The sequence below is a fragment of the Diabrotica virgifera genome, chromosome 2 (assembly GCF_917563875.1).
Source record: "Diabrotica virgifera virgifera chromosome 2, PGI_DIABVI_V3a".
NCBI lineage: Eukaryota > Metazoa > Arthropoda > Insecta > Coleoptera > Chrysomelidae > Diabrotica > Diabrotica virgifera.
In genome coordinates this window covers 117,371,325-117,391,367 of record NC_065444.1, presented here as the reverse complement: position 1 = coordinate 117,391,367, position 20,043 = coordinate 117,371,325, and the positions used below count along the sequence as shown (strand labels likewise).

The following is a 20,043-nucleotide window of genomic DNA, read 5'->3' as shown; positions in this document are numbered from 1 at the left end:
ATGAAAAAATCAGTGAAAACCACCCCCTAACTACCCTCCTAATTAAAAATTGGTCTTCGCCTTTCTGCAATTCCTTTTATATTTATATTATCAATACACTCAAGAAGTTTGACCTATTTAAAAGGCCTAATTTTAGAAAAATTGGAGTTTCAAGAAAAATAAATTTTTTTGAATTTCCCATTTTTCACCTTTTACTTCAAAATATCTTTTAAAAATAAATGATTTTTTAATTCTTTAATTCTACTTTTTTTTTCTGTATAGATCTATTAAAATATCTACTTATAAAAACTGTAATGTTATTAAGGGTGGTTTTTAAGGGTTGAAATATTATGATATTATATCCTAAAGTATAAAACAATAATTATTTTAACCAATCAAAACCAAATTTTACCCATATTAAAGTTTACAATGTTTTTATATAATTTTTGACCATAAGGGGTAGTTTACACCCCTAAAAATAATCAACGCCTTTAAGCATGATATAGAATATGAAGTACAGGGTAAGATGATCCTAATCCCAAATTTTTATGTAAATCGATGCAAGCCGAAATTATTTTTTTAGGATAAGTAATTTTTTTATATATAGTTCCTACAAGGGTGGTTTTAAGGGTTGAAATATTATGATAGTATATCTTAAAGCATAAAACAACCATTAAGTAACTAATAGGAACCAAGTGTTAACAATATTAAAGTTTAAAATGTTATTTTATAATTTTTTAAAATTAGGGGTAGTTTTCACCATTAAAAAACCAAAAGCATACAACGGCTCAATATAGAAAATGAACTAGAGGGTGTAATGAGCCTAATCCCAAATTTTTGTACAAATCGATGGTGGACGAAAAAATTGCGAGGTTTTGCCATTTTTTCAGCTTCATTTCCTCGACTATATCTGCACTATTGAAAATTGATTTATATTTTACTCATCTCTCATTATAGGTCTGGATCCCGCGTATGAAAAAAAAGTTGAATAATAGCAAGCTGAAAATTTGTTAATAGCTTAAAGGTGTCTAGTCGAAAAATCTTTGATATATGGGAACACTGGAACAGGGAAGTTTTAATTGTGGAACAGGTTAAAAATTTGGAACCGTCAGACCACGAAAACGGCACATCTATTTTGTCCGACAGAACAGACTTAAACTCTCCGAACAGAGATTAAACTCTCATGCAAAAATCAGACTGCTATTTATAAACAAATGGGCGTTTTAATGAGTGGAACATGTAGAATATGTCAAATGACAGGAATTATGACAGGTGATGAATGGCAATCTGATTTTTGCATGAGAGTTTAATCTCTGTTCGGAGAGTTTAAGTCTGTTCTGTCGGACAAAATAAATGTGCCGTTTTCGTGCTGTGACCGTTTCAAATTTTTAACCTGTTCCATAATTAAAATTGCCCCTGTTACAGTGTTCCCATATATCAAAGTTTATCCGACTAGACACCCTTATGCTATCAACAAATTTTCAGCTTGCCATTAATCAACTTTTTTTTCATACGCGGGATCCAGACCTATTATATTGCAGCATGTCACATAAATACTTATAACAAATCAATAACACAAATATGTCTGAAATATACCCGCTTATAACTACTTTAATTTGAATAGGTACTTTTGCAGTACCAGAAATGACAGTCAAAAATTAATTAATCAAAAATAATTTTTTAAACAATTTATCTTTTTGTAATACGTGGTATTATTGTATTATTGAGAAAATATTATATGATAGTGAACACATTACGCGTCAAGTATTTGAGGAATGGCAAGGTGGAGCAACTATAAGAGGAAAAAAAATCAAAAACCTACGTTATGCTGATGACACTGTCAGATTGGCGTCTTCACCAGAAGAACTGAAAGAAATTATGAATAGGCTAGGAACGGTGAGTACGGAATATTAGACGGAGAGCTAGAGCCGAAAAATCATCGTCATAAGTAATATGGAGTTTTTCCTGTGAAATGTGTCCATTGTATATTGACAATTATGACCCCTTTCAGGATGACACCTCAGTGGATGCAGGAATAGGGGAGTGCAATTAGAACGAAAATATGCATTGTTTCGGAAAAATTCAAACAAGCTTCTATTTTTCTAAAACTTTTTTTGTTAGTTTATATACATGTTAAAGTAAAAAGTTCTACTCGCGGATTTGGCCGCTAATTGCTTATTAACCCTTAAACGCCCAACCTTTTTTAGGTTCCATGTACGCCCAAGGGTGGGTAAAAAATGTCCACCTCGAAAATAGCTAATATATTTATTGAGAGTTGTTGGAAATGGATTAAACTTAAGACTCTTATGCTTAATAAACACAGCATCTTCTAAAATAATAATATAAACAATTTACAAACCTTACAACAAAATTACAGTGTACATCAAAATTAACATACCAGTAAAAGCCAGAAATTCAGATCTGTCGATTTTCTCCACATTCTTCTTTTCAGCCTCCTCATTGGCGGATAATTATGTAGATTATGTAATTATACGTCCATAATTATATGGATTATCTTCCTACCAACGAGAAATTATATAGAAACCTTTAGTAACAAGTTTTACCAAGGGTGTACTTTTTATGCCCACCCATATTTAACTCAAGATGCTACTTCTATTTTCAAAAATATCGGTTGATCCAAACTAACATTCGATAAAGGGCTGTCTTTTTAACAATAAATAATTTTTAAAAAATTTTTAAACACGTAATAAATATGTTACAAGGGAATACGCATTAGGTGGACATTTTTTACCCACCCTTGGGCGTTTAAGGGTTAATTGTTTAAACAATAACAAATATTTTGTATTAATAATTTTAAAAAAATATCGTTAAATTCATCATTTATTTTACTTTGATCAAATATGTTTCTATTTTGTTTTTGATTATACTGAATCCGAATATGGCATTGCAATTTGAAAATTCTTATACATAAGCTCTTATACACTATGTCTGCGTAGCTAGGAACCACGTGGAAAACTTTTTATTGTCAATTTTACGAAAAAAAGTTATTCTTCATAAAATGCTCTGGATAGTCAAAAATCTAAAACTCAACCATCAGATATCAAATTTTATCAATTTTATACGAGTTATGTCAAAAATATGAATTTCGTTAAAGAGTAAAGTACCTTTATATTTCAGAATATTAAAAAATGCTATTATGAAAGGTTGTTTGAAATTAAAAACTCTGTTTAAATATACAATTACAATATTCTAATCGAAAATTTTTTTTCAATTTTTTCTCAAATTACGGATACCCATCATCATTTTGTTACAATTATGCTAACTATTTTATTATCACTTTTACGAACAAAAGTTATTCTTCATAAAATGCTCTCTCTGGTCTAAAATCTAAGATACAACCATCAGATATTAAACTTTTTTAATTTTATACGAGGTATGTAAAAAATATAAATTTTTCTTAGGAGTTAAGTGCCTTTATTATTCACAATATTATTAGAAGGATGTAATTGAACACTAAAACAAATGTTTTAATTCCAAACAACTTTTCTTAATAACAATTTTCGATATTGTGAAATTAACGATACTTTACTCTTGAGTGAAATTCATATTTTTTGACATACCTCGTATAAAATTCATTGAATTTGATATTTGATGATTGCATCTTATATTATATACGATGCAGAGTCTTTTATAGGGAATAACTTTTTTCCGTAAAACCGATAATAAAAAAGTTATCAATAGGTTCCAAGTTACGCAGACATACTGTATAAGAGCTAAAAAAAATTTTTTTGCTGAACATTTATTATTGTTGAAGTTTATTATTACATAAATGTATTTTAGGTAAGTTTTACAGAAAAAGTTTTGATCACTTTATATAAATAATATTTAATATAATATATTTAATATAATAAATAATTATTTAAAATAATTTTCGGTTTTTGTAGGTATTACATTTTTGTTATCTTTCTTAATTTTCTTAAAAAGAAATAGTATATTTTATTGTTAAAAAAAATGTTTCAGTGCATTTTAAAGATTACATCCTAATCTTTAAAATAACACTTATAAAACTCTAATAGATTTGTTCAAACTTGAGTAATACCGTCTTAAAGTGGTTGTAATTCTATAAAACTACGAAGATTTCAAAAATTACATTTTTTAAGACGTCATATGATTTGAATTAAATTTTTGAGATTTTTTTAATAAAACATCATTTAGCAGGATTCTTGAAAGGTAAATTGTGCAAAATAGAGGGTTTTATAAGAAAAATTGTATTAGTTACACATTTTTAAATCATTTTTAAACAAAATGCATGTAAGGCTCACTTTCCGCCCCCACCGTACTTATGCCCATAAATATTATTTCTTTTTATTATAACCATAAGATAGCTTATTTATTCTTCTTTTAGGTTCAATTAGTAAGATTTCATTTAATCCATCAGTTAAAGAATTACATTAAAAAAACTCAACCGTGCACTTCGCGTAACCTAGTTTACAGTGTGCCAATGTTTGTGAGAAGGGTGACTTTAGCGTTATAAATAAAAAATTATACAAGATACAGATTTAATTTTAGAAAATTATTTATATAGGTTTTTTTTTGTAAAATTTTCTGAATTTTTCAATGGTCAAGTCAGTTTTGTTCTAAAATTTATATTTTCGGAGTTATTTAAAAAAACATCAAACTTCGTAGTTAATTATTTTAATAAAAAATAAAGCACCCGCTTCTCGAGTAGAACTTTTTGATATGTTGTTTATTAACATTTTTTAATGAAATTACAAAAAGTTTTATCTTGTTTGATTTTTTCCGAAGTGAAAATCTATATGCACTCCCCTAGAAATAGCAATAAGGGATGAAAGGGGAAAGTTAGTGCTGTCATTAAAGATTTTCACCTCCTATTTTGTGAAACCTCCATCGATTTGCATGAAAATTGGTGACTAGTTAGAGCATACCTCAAGATATAAAACTGAGTTGGTGCCAACTTGCACTTATACCCTGGTAGTGAATACCACCCCTTCCAGCGGGTGAAAACAATTGTATCAAAAATAACCCCACAAATCGATAGAGGGACAAATTTTAAGTAAAATTTGTTATATCATGTTATTAAATGAATCAATATTTTTTGAGTTATTAAAGATCAAAAATTTGTCTATTTAAGAGCATGTGCGTGAAGTTACGGATGATAAAAAGAACATATTAATTAATTGTATGTTTGTAAAATATTATTTTTATATTATTTCGATATATAATTGATTTTTTTCTATCAATATAAACTGAATATTTCCAGAAAGTGGGTGTGTCCAATAATGGGTACATTTGACATATTCGAATACACTAAATATACTTGCTAAATTTATAATATCGAAATAATATAAAAATAATATTTCAGTAACATACAATTAATTAATATGTTCTTTTTATCATCCGTAACTTCACGCATGTGCTCTGAAACAGACAAATCTTTGATCTTTAATAACTCAAAAAGTATTGATTTATTGTAATAACATGATATAAAAAATTTTATTTATAATTTGTCCCTCTATCAATTTGTGGGGTTATTTTTAATAAAATAGTTTTCACGCCCGAGAAGGGGTGGTATCCACCCCAGGGTAAAAGTGCAAGTTGGCACCAAATCATTTTTATTTCTTGGGGTATGCTCTAACTAGTCACCAATTTTCATGCAAATCGATGAAGGTTTAACAAAATAGGAGGTGAAAACCTTTAAAGACTACACTAACTTTCCCCTTTCATCCCTTATTGCTACTGTATCCACTGAGGTGTCAGCCTGAAAGGGGTCATAATTATCAATCTACAATAGACACATTTCACATGCCAAACTCCATATTATTTATGACGATGATTTTTCGGCTCTAGCTCTTAGACTATATGGTTTGAAAATAAATATACAGAAAACCAAAGTAATGATCATCGATAGAATCAGAAACAATCAAACGGAGATAAGAAACTTGGCAGGTTACGAAGTGGTCAGATAATTTAATTACTTAGGCTCCGTTATTACTAACAGTGGAGGATGCGAAGACGAGATCCGTAGACGCATTATAATGGCCAGATCGGCAACAGCCAAACTCACAAAAATATGGAAGAATACTGACATTACAAAAAAAATACAAAATTACGCCTTGTTCGAGCGTTAATATTTCCTATCGCCACCTACGCTTCAGAGACTTGGACCACCAAAACATCTAATGGTATTTGAAATGTAGATCACCGAAAAATGTTGCGCATACCATGAACCGCACATCGCACAAATAATTCAATATTAGCTGAACTTAACATAAAAACTAGACTCACCACAACTATCAACCAAAATATATTGAGATATTTTGGACATATAACTAGAAGAAAGCTTTAAACTAAATTTAAAGGAATTTCTGATGACACACATTTTTTATTCGGTTGAAGAATTTCTTCAATTTTAAATGTATTTTCATTGTCAGTTTGTGTAGTGAAATTGTTTAGTTTGTTATATTTACTTAATGTATTACTTTTGACAAATTCTATACAGACTCTTTCTGTCTAAAGGAAAATAAAGTATTTATTTATTTATTTATATATTTACAATAATTGGACCAAGAGTATCTGAAACATGCAAAGCTAAGTCGAAACAATCCAACCTTACCGAAACCTTGGTATTAACTTCTTAGTACAGCTAACAATTGTGGTTTAATTTTGATTTATATAGAGCCATGGTACAATCCATAATAAAATCGCAATAAAGATGCACTACAAATAAACAAGCCAAGACACGTTGTAAATCACAATGTACACTCTCAAATCATGATTTACAATGTACATACAGTCGGAAAAATGAAAGAATACCCATGAACGAACATATAAAATACGCTGTATTTTTCTGTCACCATGTCACACAAAAAATTGGCCAGCGCATGTACCAGGTGTCCAAATAAGAATGGCTCTCGGCCATATCTCAGGAACCGTTTATAGTACAGCTTTGGGGAAAAAAATTTTATAACAAAAGTTGCCTCGGGAAAAGCCTGGAAATTATTTTCATAATTGTAAGTCCACCGCTAGAGGGCGTAACTGAATATAAAAAATTTAAAAATCAAAATTTTACAAAATTTGCCTGATGAAAGGGCACTGGAAATTACATCATCGTATTCTTCATAAAATCCTGCGCATATTTGATTTCACAAGTTTAAGTATACCTTTGTAAATAAGAGGTGGGGGTGAGTGGGAACCTTGTTATGAAAAAATGGCTGTAAGTCCGGTTCTGCTAAATAGATTTTTGCAGACTTGGTCTCGTTAAAAACAGCTCTTTTTCGTCAATGTAAGAGTTATAATTTCGAAACAACCTAATAAGTAATATGCCAGCTAGGAGGCGCTATTTTATTTTTTCCAGAAATCTAGTTTTTTTTTGGAAAATATTAAATACAAGTATGCATTTTTAATTCTGTATTACAAAATTAGACCAAAATAGCAACAGAATAGTGAAAACCGCATGTCGATACCTTTTTTCTATCTCGAGATATTTGAAGAAACGTGTAAATTTTAAACATAATTGATGCTGTCACCGGTAAACAAAGTTCCGGAAAACAAAGTGGATGCAAGTAGTGTGCTGTGGAAAAAATAGAGCGTAGCACTTGCGGAGTGCCGACAGAAGTGAATACTTCTTATAGATTCGATTATATTCGGTTCGATTCAATTCGATTACATTCGATTAGATTTAATTTTATTTAATATATATATATATATATATATATATATATATATATATATATATATATATATATATATATATATATATATATATATATATTATGCCTATAATTTAATAGATATACATAATATACATATACCCAATTTAATAAATAATATATATTAGTGATTTTACCCGTTAATTTCAGGATTAATAAATATAAAGTTACATAAAGCTTTAAATTATTTTTCTTAATAAAATAACCAATATTATTTTCAATTTGGCGAAAAATTTAATTACTGATGAAGGATAGTAAATACTTCGTGTAAATTTGAATCGTAAATAATGCATGGAAGAGTTCGTTTATTATTAGATAGGTACTCCCGTTAAAGGGGAGGCCCTATACAAAAGTGACCTTTATAAAGTGGTTAATACATTATTCCTTTTAACCTACATATCCTCAAATTGTATTTTTGAACATTTTATTTATTTTATATAATACATAATAATTAAATTCACTATCAAATTTGAAATAATTTTTTTTTTAAATTTTATTAATCCTAAAATTAACGGATAAAATCACCAGTACAGTTTGTCAAACGTAGCAAAAATTTTAAAAATCTCACAATCGCCATAACGCCTCATGGTGATTGTAAGATTTTCAAACTCTTTGCTATGTTTGACAAATCATATTTATAATATTGTGTATTAAATTGGGTATATACTATAAATTAAATTATAAACCTAATTGGTATATTCTTAAATAAAATTAAATCTAATCGAATGGAATCGAATTGATTCGAACGGAATATAATCGAATCTATAGGAAATATTCACGTCTGTCGGCACTCCGCAAGTGCTACCCTCTAATTTTTTTCCATAGCACACTACTTGCATCCATTTTGATTTCCTGAACTTCGTTTACCGGTAACAGTATCAGCTATGTTTCTAATTTATACGTTTCTTAAGATATCTCGAGATAGAAAAAAGGTATCGACATGCGGTTTTCGCTATCCTGTTGTTATTTTGGTCTAATTTTGTAATACAGGATTAAAAATGCGTACTTGTATTTAATATTTTCCAAAAAAAAACTATATTTCCGAAAAAAATAAAATAGCGCCTCCTAGCTGGTATATTACTTACTAGGCTGTTTTGAAATTATAACTTTTACATGGACGAAAAAGAGCTGTTTTCATCGAGACCAAATTTGCAAAAATCGATTTAGCAGAACCGGACTTACAGCCATTTTTTCATAACAAGGTTCCCACTCACCCCCACCTCTTATTTGCAAAGGCAGACTTATACTTGTGAAATCAAATATGTGCAGAATTTTATGAAGAATACGATGACCAGATTTTCCGTGCCCTTTCATTAGGCAAATTTTGTAAAATTTTGATTTTTAAATTTTTGGTATTTAGTTACGCCCTCTAGCGGTGGACTTACAATTATGAAAATAATTTCCAGGCTTTTCCCGAGGTAACTTTTGTTATAAATTTTTTTTCCCAAAGCTGTAGTATAAACGGTTCCTGAGATATGGCCGAGAGTCATTCTTATTGGGACACCCGGTACATGTAATAATTATTGTTACATGTACTTGCACTGGACAATTTTCTTTGTGACACGGTGACAGGAAAACACAGCGTGTTTTATATGTTCGTTCATGGGTATTCTTTCATTTTTCCGACTGTATATACATTGTAAATCATGATTTGGGAGTGCTCCTCGAACATTCAACGTGTTTTGTTTGTTTATTTATAGTTCATCTTTATTGTGATTTTAGTAGGGATAATATTATAGCTTTAAATAAATTTCAGAATAATTGTTTCACGCAGTCTTTGGAAAATTATTGTAAGGCATATGTATCAGACGAAAGCAAACTTTGAAAAAAGTATGTTATCTTTGTGTACGATGAAACTGTTCAAGACATAATTAACTAATTAGTAGCTATTTGTTACGGTTTTGGGTTTACAGTGCATGAAACGACGGACACTTGTGGAATATTATGTTGTAAATTTAACTATGAATGGGACTTCGTGATGAAGAACTACCAACGACAGGATATTTAATACGCTCCAAGCAGCTGAACACTTGGGCACCTGGATAGATGCTGTAATCTGAAAATTTAAAAAAAGTTGTTTGTGTCCTATCCAAATCAGTTAGCAAGGCCTATTAAGATTGGTGAACGGTCTTAAACTATTTGATACAAACAAAATTTAGCTTCTTTTTAGTTTTTTGATGGACACGATAAGGTCTCTCGTGAAACAAGGATTAACATATAAAGAGTTCATTATTGACATGACGAGGCCATTGGTAGTATTTCGGAAAAAACTGGACAATTTTTGCCCAACATTTAAATAAAATGCTCAAGAATGAAGGTGTTCAAACATTTTAAACAAAATGTTTTAGGATTGGCAGGAAATATTTAAATATGCACCATAATCATTGTTGATGCAGAAAGGAGTTTTTCAGCATCTAAAAACCTTTTAAGTGAGCGAGTTTTAATAACCATCAACTTTGAGATTGAAAAAAACTTTGTAAATTATTACATAGTACCTACTCTTAGTTTGATGTATTATAAGAGAAGGACAAAGTGACAATTAAAACATAATAAAATATTAATTAATAATAATATACAGACATTATTAGACGAAAACTCTAACATAATCAGTATTGTAAATTTCCTTAAAGAGACTTAACTTTTTAATCTATTGTAAATGAATTAAGTAATTTTACCTTAATGTAACATGTCTCTAATAACAATTAGTAGTTTATGCAATTGATGCTAATGAACAAAAATAATTATCATTTGTAAATAGAAACGAAAATATAATAATATAATATTTATGAGATATATTATAATATAAAAATTCTTTATAAATTTAACCAATTTAATGTGTAATGGATTAATTGAGCCTATCAGAATCAAAACCTGCTAAATCCAAAATTTTTTGTTCTGCTAAATCAAAACTAAAAGTACAAATTTCTGAAGATATAAAGGGCGTGCAGATAAATGACAAATTAGTGTGCAATTTTATGATATTTATTGTTGCCCCTTTGATTGAGAAATGCCGGATAATTTTTGGAAAATTTATATTTTTAATGTTTTTTTAGCCTCCTTACAAAATGTCAAAACATGGATCTAGCAGGTTTTTATTCTACAGGCCTCAATTTAAAACAATCTAAACAAAAATTCTTATCAGTTTTTAAAATACGTATGAACATGTTTAGTTCTTTTGCCTTGAGATTACTCCTACTTTCTGTAACTTAGATATTGTTATATTATAAATATGGCAAATCCACTATGTTTTTCCCTAAGGCTATGGGCACATAATTCGCAAATATTTTACGGCTATCCCTACTTTTTCTGTCTTTACACGGCAAATTAGGTGTAGTAAAATTCTCACTGGTATGGAAACAGCAGATGTAAACATTAGGTTGAGAGTGATATTGTCATTAGAAAGGTAGAGATGGCTATTTCGGTTTCATTCAGTTTTTGAATGTTCTTGGATAACCTTTACTTGTATAAATGATAGGATTATTTTTTCACTAATTATGTATTCAGTGGTTACCATTATTTATATACTATACAAATAGTCGAAAAGCAAAAAAAAATGGATAAAGTTATTTTAATAATGTCCTGTTACCATGGAACGCTTAGATAAGGTTTGAACATGTGAAGAACTGCGTTGTATAAATGTAGTATTACTCAATTAATTTATAAAGACTTTATTTATTCCTTTATTTACGCAAATTAAAATATGGGACGTTGTTACAAGAAATGTGTTACTGAAAAGCGAAGAAATAGAAGGTTAGCTCAATTGAAGTAAGTATTTTTACATAAATCAAATTAATTACTTTTGTATTTTTCAAATTAATTTTGAATTTATAGTGAAAATATGATCTATAAAATCTATCGGTAAACCAATAATTTTCGCAATTAATTTTATTCTCGTTTAAAGGAGTAAACTATAATATGTTGGATTGTTGGAAATTTTTGCGGATTGTAGATATGTTTGTGGTGATCTCAAATGATCACATCAAATGATTTATTACTATGATCACTACAAAGCGTAGCGCCAGCCTTGTCTGCATTACACCAATCGTGATATAATTAGTTTTCCATGTGCTTGTGATTTGTGAATTCACATTTTTACGTACCAAATTATTAGAATTGTACATGAGTAAAAATTATGTATGGAACTGAATGTTGGGCAGTGAAAATGAAAGAGGAACAACGAATGCATGTGGCGGAGATGAGAATGCTTAGATGGATGAGTGGAGTAAAAAGAAAGGATAAATTTAAAAATGAGTATATTAGGGAAAGTCTAGGTGTGGCACCAATTGATGCCAAAATGAGAGAGCATAGGTTGAGATGGTTTGGTCATGTTCAACGTCGAGACGTTAATCATCCAATACGAAGAGTAGCTGAAGTGCAGATTACTGGAAGGAGTAGGAGAGGAAGACCAAAGAAGACGTGGGGGAAGACGATTAGGCAGGACATGATGGTAAAGGGGATTAATATTGATATGACCCAGGATAGAATTGTGTGGAGAAATGCAATTAGGGAAGCCGACCCCGCATAGGGATAAGGCAAAGAGAATGATGATGATGATGTACATGAGTAAAAATGAGTGACTCAGATCCGAAGCGACAAAAGAGTTACGCGAGGATAAAAATGAATAATTGTTATTTGTTAATCTTCTTCACAATTATTAAATTTTATTTGATAAAAGAATGACCCCAAAACTTAAGAATCTTCTTCTTAGTTTGTAAATTTTTCTATGACACACATTCATCTGCCATATTGTAACAAAAAATACCTACGCCGAAGACGTCCACCCTCCAACTTCACTTAAACTGAAGCAAAATATTACTAAACAAGCACATACTTCAAAAACGTAGTACATTCTTCTATGTAGGCTGGTAAATAGTAGCAAATACTACGGAGAAAAGCAAATATGCTTTTTAAGTGTAGTAAAATCTTCAAAAATGTAGTACGTACTTGAAGCATTAGCATTTACTACATTATATGCCACCATGGGCACTTTACTGTATAGCTAAACTCGTACCTATTTACGGTTATCGGAACAAACTATTATAAAATAATACTTTTATTTGAACCTTAATGACTTGAAATACCTGGATTTTCCATAAATAATATATAAACAATAAATAACTTTATATTAATTGTACGCCTTAACTCAATTATTATTTTTCAAATACACTATCAATACTATTTAATAAATAACTCTTTGATTGATTTTATTATCATCGTAAAAGCGTTAAAAAGCAGTAGCAGAATGAACTGCTATATCAAAATTGCGGGTCAGACACATCTCTACTTGTCACTGTCTTGAGTCTTGTCATAACATTATATTCGAATGAGTGCGTTGTATGACAAAGATAGCGAATGTTCGATTTCCACGGACATGGTGTCCATTTTTTTTCGAATCCCGAAAAAACTAATAAATATTTTTAAACAATTTAAACAAAAAATGAAAGACTAAATTATTATAGAGGGCCGAAAGTCCCTTAAAATATAAAAGAAGTTTCTTTCGAATGAGATATTTGAAATTAAAAATCACACTACATTTTCTCCTAGTTTTTCTCCCCTGTAACTTATTAAAATAAACATTATAGAAGTTCTCAGGGACTTTCGGCCCTCGCTAATAACGTAATCTTTCATTCTACATTTAAATTTTTCAAAAATACTTATTAGTTTTCTCAGGATTCGAAAAAAATGAATCCCCATTTGAATAGCATTGCAGCCGAAAATACGTACCGATCCTCTTAAACTTTCACATAGATATGTTTTGTGATCCTATAAGTAACTTGTTAAAGATATGCTATTACAATAGTTATCTACAATAATGAGGTGCCCTTAATTCATTAGGGGTTCTCATAATTTAACATACGTTGTTAAGGGTGTATCAATAATATTTTTTAACTTCCAATCGTGTAGTAAGATTTTTTATCACGTGTTTCAACATAATTCTGTCCAATTAGATTTTTGTTATACAGGGAATATTCTACATAGATTCTTATACTGCGAAGATTTTTAGGTATTTTGTTTTTGTTTAATTAAAACGAGTTTCCTAGTTTTGACAACTGCTGCAGTTAAGGAAATGAAGCATAATAAACTTTTAGTTCTGCAACTAATGTCAAATTGTCACGAGAACAACACAAATCGGCAATCTAAAGCGCTCGAGTGTACATCGGTAAGCTTACTTTATGAATAACAAGTAATTGGACTTCGTAAGTCCTAGGTTTTCACCCAAAGTAATCGAAAGTTGAAATGGAAGTCGATATTTGAACTCTTCGTGTATCTTTACGTCGATATATATACGATTTTACTAATTTTGTGTCATTTTTACTAAACTTTGGGCCATCATTGTTTAAACCGAAATTATTTCAAAACCAGAATGATTAAAAACTCAAACTCAACTTTTCAATACGCTTTGATTAACGTGTTACATGTACTATTTCTGCGACTATAATGGCACTTCTGGTTAGAACTTTTTAAATGATATTAAAATTAAAATTTTACATTTTTTCTCATCTTGCTAAGGCACGTCGAATGATATATCGCTTATACTATTTCGGTGACTTTAAACAGTACTTCTGGTTACTTTTCTAAATCCAGAAGTCATAGGTCAAATTTCCCTCCTTTAGTACAATTCTTGGATTATCAGCTTTCATTCGACACCTCATTTGTCATTCTACATGGTATAATGACGGAGGAGTTATATTCATGGTCGGACGGGCGGACGGACAGACAGCCTAGGTCAAATTTATCACCTTTAGTAACATCCTTGGATTATAAGCTTCCATTTGACTCCTCATTTGTCATTCTACCTGGTATAATGACGGAGGAGTTAGATTCGCGGTCGGACGAACAGACGGACAGATAGCCTAGGTCAAATTTGTCACCTTTAGTACCATCTTTAGCCTTTTTAAGCCAAGAGAAGAATGAGAAAATTAACATTAGGATACTGGCAAATGAAACGGAGTCAACTATCGGAGCTACTATTTGCAGACGACATGGTATTGATAGCAGAAAACAGAGAAGACTTACAGAGCAATCTTGAAATCCTACAAGAAGAACTTTCAAATAGAAATATGAAAATTAATACAGAGAAAACCAAAACAATGATAATTTCAAATACGAGGAAGACACACGCAATAGAATTAGACGGGAAATAACTAGAGCAAGTGGAATATTTTAAATACCTAGGAGTAATAATCGAATCAAATGGTAAACAAGACATGGAAATTAACGAGAGAATGGGACGAACAGGAAGATTATTTAACACAATGAAAACAACATTTTTTGGGAAAAAAGAGATACCGGAGAAAGTAAAAAACGGCAGTTGTTAAATCAATAGTTAGACCAACAATCATGTATAGCAGCGAGACATGGACACTCACGGAGAGACAAAAATCTAGAGTCAATGCTATGGAAATGATGTTCCTGAGAAAAATAGCAAACGGAAAGAGGACAGACAAAATACGGAAAGAAACAATTAGACAAAACCTAAACTAGAACCAATCAATGAAAAAATAGTAGAGGGACAACTTATATGATTCGGGCACACGTGTAGAATGTCGAACGAGAGGCTAACAAAACGAGTGTTCGAAACAAGAGTGCAGGGGAAAAACAAAAAGGAAGACCAAGAGTTATGTGGGTAGATGAAATCAGGAAATAAGTCGAGAAGAAGGGATTGACATTGGAAAGTGCAAGAAACTTAACACAAGATCGGAAAGCATGGAGACTACAATGCCAAACTCGATTCCACCCGCCTTACACCTAAAGGTAGAAAGACTTGACACCTTATTTGTCATTCTACCTGGTATAATGACGGAAGAGATATATTCACGGGCGGACGGACAGACGGACGGACAGCCTAGGTCAAATGCCTCACTTTTAGTACCATCATTGGATTAGAAGCTTTCATTTGACACCCCATTTGTGATTCTACCTGGTATAATGACGGAGGAGTTATATTCACGGTCGGAAGGACAGACGGACAGACAGTCTAGGTTAAATTTATCACTTTTAGTATCATCTTTTGATTACAAGCTTTCATTTGACACCCCATTCGTCATTCTATCTGGTATAATGACGGAGGAGTTATATTCGCCGTCGGGCGGACAGACAGCCTCGGTAAAATTTCTCACCTTTAGTACCATCCTTGGATTATAAGCTTTTATTTGACACCTCATTTGTCATTCTACCTGGTATAATGACAAAGGAGTTGTGTTCAGAGACAGACAGACAGACAGACAGACAGACAGACGGACGGACAGACGTACGTGGATAATTCTAGGTTTTCACATTTTTTCAAAGTTGGGTGAAAACAAAAACTGTATTTATAAATAATTTTTGACATAGTAATATGTGACAAGTTGAAAAATGTATATCATATTAACTGGGACAAATTTCACTTAATGTTTTTATACAAAGTCTTGAATTTTGTATATCGTTTATTACAATATTTAAAAATAACCTGTCGGTATGAAGAATAAATAAGAAAATATTGCTAGAATTTTTTTTTTCTCAAACTTGTTTCCATTCGGCAATAGTCATTCGAGCCCTCCGAGCTCTCGTATCTATTGCCAGGCAACAAGTTTTCGAAAAATTGTCGTATTATCGTCAATTTATTCTCACTGCTTAGTGATAGTAATGATGGAAATAAAATTCACATGCCCATGTGTAGCTGTTGACATTTGTAAAGCTTGCGACCATACCTACTGGCTTTTGATAGGTTGTATGTTTTTATCTGAAGCCCTTCATGAAATTTCACCATACACTACCCCAAGTATTTTACCAGGGATATATATACTACGCATCTTATTTACAATATTCTTTAGGGGTAGATTAATTTTTTACTTTGGTTATCACGGGTTAAATTTTAGCAAAATGCCAACATCTAAGAATGGTCGTGAATCTATTATACGACAGGTGAATGCGATGACAGAGAAGAAAATTATATGACATCTAATTTTTCAATAGTTTTTCATTTCGGCCATAGCCATTTGGACAATAACCATAAATAAGGTAACTCCAGAAATTTTTTAAGTCCTTTTTTGTGCATATTTTTTTCGATTTATTCATTCGGCTGCTCTTTTCGTTCGTATCTGTTTCAAAACTCGGCCATAATTATTTGTAGGAATTATCATTTCATCAACTAAAAACTCATTAATCTTTACTTTACCGGTTGAATCTGCGACTGACCTACCCTAATATTCCCAAAAGTAACAACGATTTCATTACCTACCATGTTCAACAAATCAAATATGATTTGTCCACTGAACGTAGGTGTATAAATTTATTTTCACTGCATCTCAGTGACTCATAATTTGTGATCATGAAAAAATTTTTTTAGATTAACGTTGCTTTGACTTTCGAGTATATTTAGTGATAATAAAAATCGATTTTTACTGAAGTTACATAATATCTAATATTAAAATACTACTACTAATAATACTACTAAAAAACGTATTACTATTTATTTTGGACAGTGAAATTGCTCTTATCGAGGCAATGGTTTTTAAATACATTTATTTTTTTTTTCGAATTATTATAAAACTAATAAGTATTTTCAAAAAAATAAACGCAGAATGGAAGATGACATTAATACCGAGGACCGAAAGTTCCTTAGAATAAACAAGTTTCTTTTGAATGAAATATTTCAAATTAAAAATCTCACTCAATTCTCTCTTTTTTTTTCACACCTGTAACTTATTAAAATAAACATTGTAAAAGTTCTCAGAGATTTTCGTCCCTCGGTAATAATGTAATCTTTCATTCTGCGTTTGAATTTTTCACAAATACTTATTAGTTTTCTCCGGATTCGAATATTCACCTACCTCCTTAAGCGACAACCCCATTATAGATTGTACTCTCGTAGTATTATTCGGAAGCTTCATATTCTTGGCCATTTTAATATCATCTAATATTTCTTTGAGAATTGACCACGGTTTCTACTTCAGTAATCGTTCGTTTTCTCAGGATTCGAAAAAAAAATAAATGCGTTTAAAAAGCATTGGCTCGAAATTTTGCGTCTATTAAGTCATAAGAAAAAAATGTTTACAATGAAACATGTAAACCAACATTTGGTTATTTGTTTGTTTTTACAAAAGTTAAATTTGTAATTTGTATAATTTTGTTTTATGTTATTTGATGATCTTGTTTATTCCATTATTTTGTTTTGGTTAAGAAAAAAATAAATGTTTGTAAACGGTTTTTATTTTAAGTTCGTTTAATATTTTTATGCCTTTTTGTGCATATCTGATGCTTGTTTTAAGTAAAATTTTATGGTTTTTAGGAAGTACTGATTTTAAGATTTTGATGCTTTTTAATCTGGATTCTATTTCTTACCAGTTTCATTTTTTTTTTCACCTATTTACAATAGTGAATATAAGCGGACAGAGATTTAACAGCGTGTATCCATACTACTCTTAGCTCTACAAGTGGTTTAGAGATAAATATATATTTTATTTTTTAGTTAATTTAATAATGTATTTTAGAATTTTCTATAACATTTTTGATGTTAGAATATGAATATTATCGTATCATTTGTGGCATATGTGAATAATATAATGATGAATTTGGTCAGAAAGTAAAATATTTCTAGATGTATTCGATGAGTTTGAATATATTTTGTACTATTTTATATAACGTCACATTTAAACTAAAACTGTGTTTTCAATTTTGTTGTATCCGATTTTCAATTTTTAATAGATCAAGATTAATAATTTTAAAGCGATTGAAATGAATGTATGTAATATGTTTTTGACACTTTGCTATTTGATCTTTCATTTCATTTCAGAATAGTTTGTATGTTATAGCTCATAAGATCCTAAAAAATAGTATGATGACAATTGCTTTATGATGAGATTATTTATATATTTATTAAGATTATTTAGTATATAATATTTAATCATTATTTAAGTTATAATATGCGTCAGACGCAAAGAAAAATTTTCTCTGTGGTTTTTTACGCAACAAAAAATATTTTGAAAATTTTTGCTGTTAGGATGTGTAGAAACCATCCAGCACTTTTGTATGGTTTGCTTAGTAAGTGGTTATTTATTGTTTTTATGTAATTTCGGAGTATGTTTTAGTTGATTTAATTGATAGAAATTTTCACTTTTGAAATTTTTGTATATACATATTATAGCAAAATAAAAAAAAACATAAAAAGCAGCAACATGAAATCTATTAACTCCAATAAATGCTGAATATTTTAATATTGAAGTAAGTACCTACTAGGACAATTACTGTGGAAAATGTGTTCATATTGTATGATCTTGTGGCATGTACTATTAGGTAACAAAAGGTATCTTTTGGTAATCTGTATGGTAGTAGGTATCATTATTATGACTGGTTGTATATATTTATATAATTTTGTACTTAACTCAAAAGTAAGGATTGATTGTTTATAAGTTTTTTCTAAATATGTCACTAATTTTATTATATGACAAAAATTGAGTCTAAGGTTGTTGCGATTCCACTAGAAGTTTGTTGATAGCAGCAATATATTGACAACATACAAATATTTGGGACAAAAAATAAGTAAAGTTCTTGTTGAGAAAACGAATGTTAATCATTTTCTTATTGTTTAGGATTTATTAGTTGAATCTACAGCAAAAATTTAAATTTTTTACTTAACTCAAAAGTAAGTATTGATTGTTTATAAGTTTTTCTAAATGTGTCACCAATTTTATTATATGACAAAAATTGAGTATAAGGTTGTTGCGATTCCACTAGATGTTTGTTGATAGCAACAATATATTGACAACATGCAAATATTTGGGACAAAAAATAAGTAAAGTTCTTGTTGAGAAACCAAATGTTGATCATTTTCTTATTGTTTAGGATTAATTAGTTAAATCTACAGCAAAATGGTCAATGCGGTAAACATAAGAAAGTTAATTATTCTTACTAATTCAATTTTTTCAGCTAAATAAGCTGTTGCCGCTTACACAATAATTATTCTGTACACAAAAACAAACGAAATTCACTGTTGTAATGCAATTGACTTTCAACACTTGAGTCTTGATCACTTATCGACTAAAATCACAAATTTTCACGGACCTAATCTACCTTTTGTTAATTATTTTGACTCGGATACATCGTATTCGGAAACAAAATAGACGGCGTCACGGCGGTATGCGTATCAGGACGGACGTCAGTTCGGGACGCCCATCAGAGGTGCACTGATGCCCGTATTTTCTCCCATATAGCAGAACGTCGCGGCGGTGTGTTATGGAAATGAGCGAAAACGGCGCTTGCGTCCGACTTTTCTTCTTCTGTCTTTTACGACATACGACGTCCCGACGGCAAAACAGTTAGATAGATTTCGAACGTCTTCAGGTAGCGATTAGATGTGGGGTTGTCGATAAAAATCGCGTCATTTTTTATGCCG

The 20,043-nt window shown here is 30.4% G+C and overlaps 1 protein-coding gene across 4 annotated transcripts in view; it reads right to left on the bottom strand.

Annotated features, from left to right (window-relative positions):
• Window positions 1–19,828, bottom strand: part of LOC114330181 (CUGBP Elav-like family member 1) — a 1,522,900-nt gene extending 1,503,072 nt beyond the window's left edge. For 3 of the 4 annotated variants that reach the window (XR_007696141.1, XR_007696140.1, XM_050642756.1), the window contains exon 1: window positions 19,561–19,828. The gene's annotated coding sequence lies outside the window, so the exon portion shown is untranslated. The remainder of the gene's footprint in view (window positions 1–19,560) is intronic. The other variant, XM_050642757.1, reaches the window with a different exon arrangement.
• Between the last annotated feature and the right edge of the window lie 215 nt (window positions 19,829–20,043).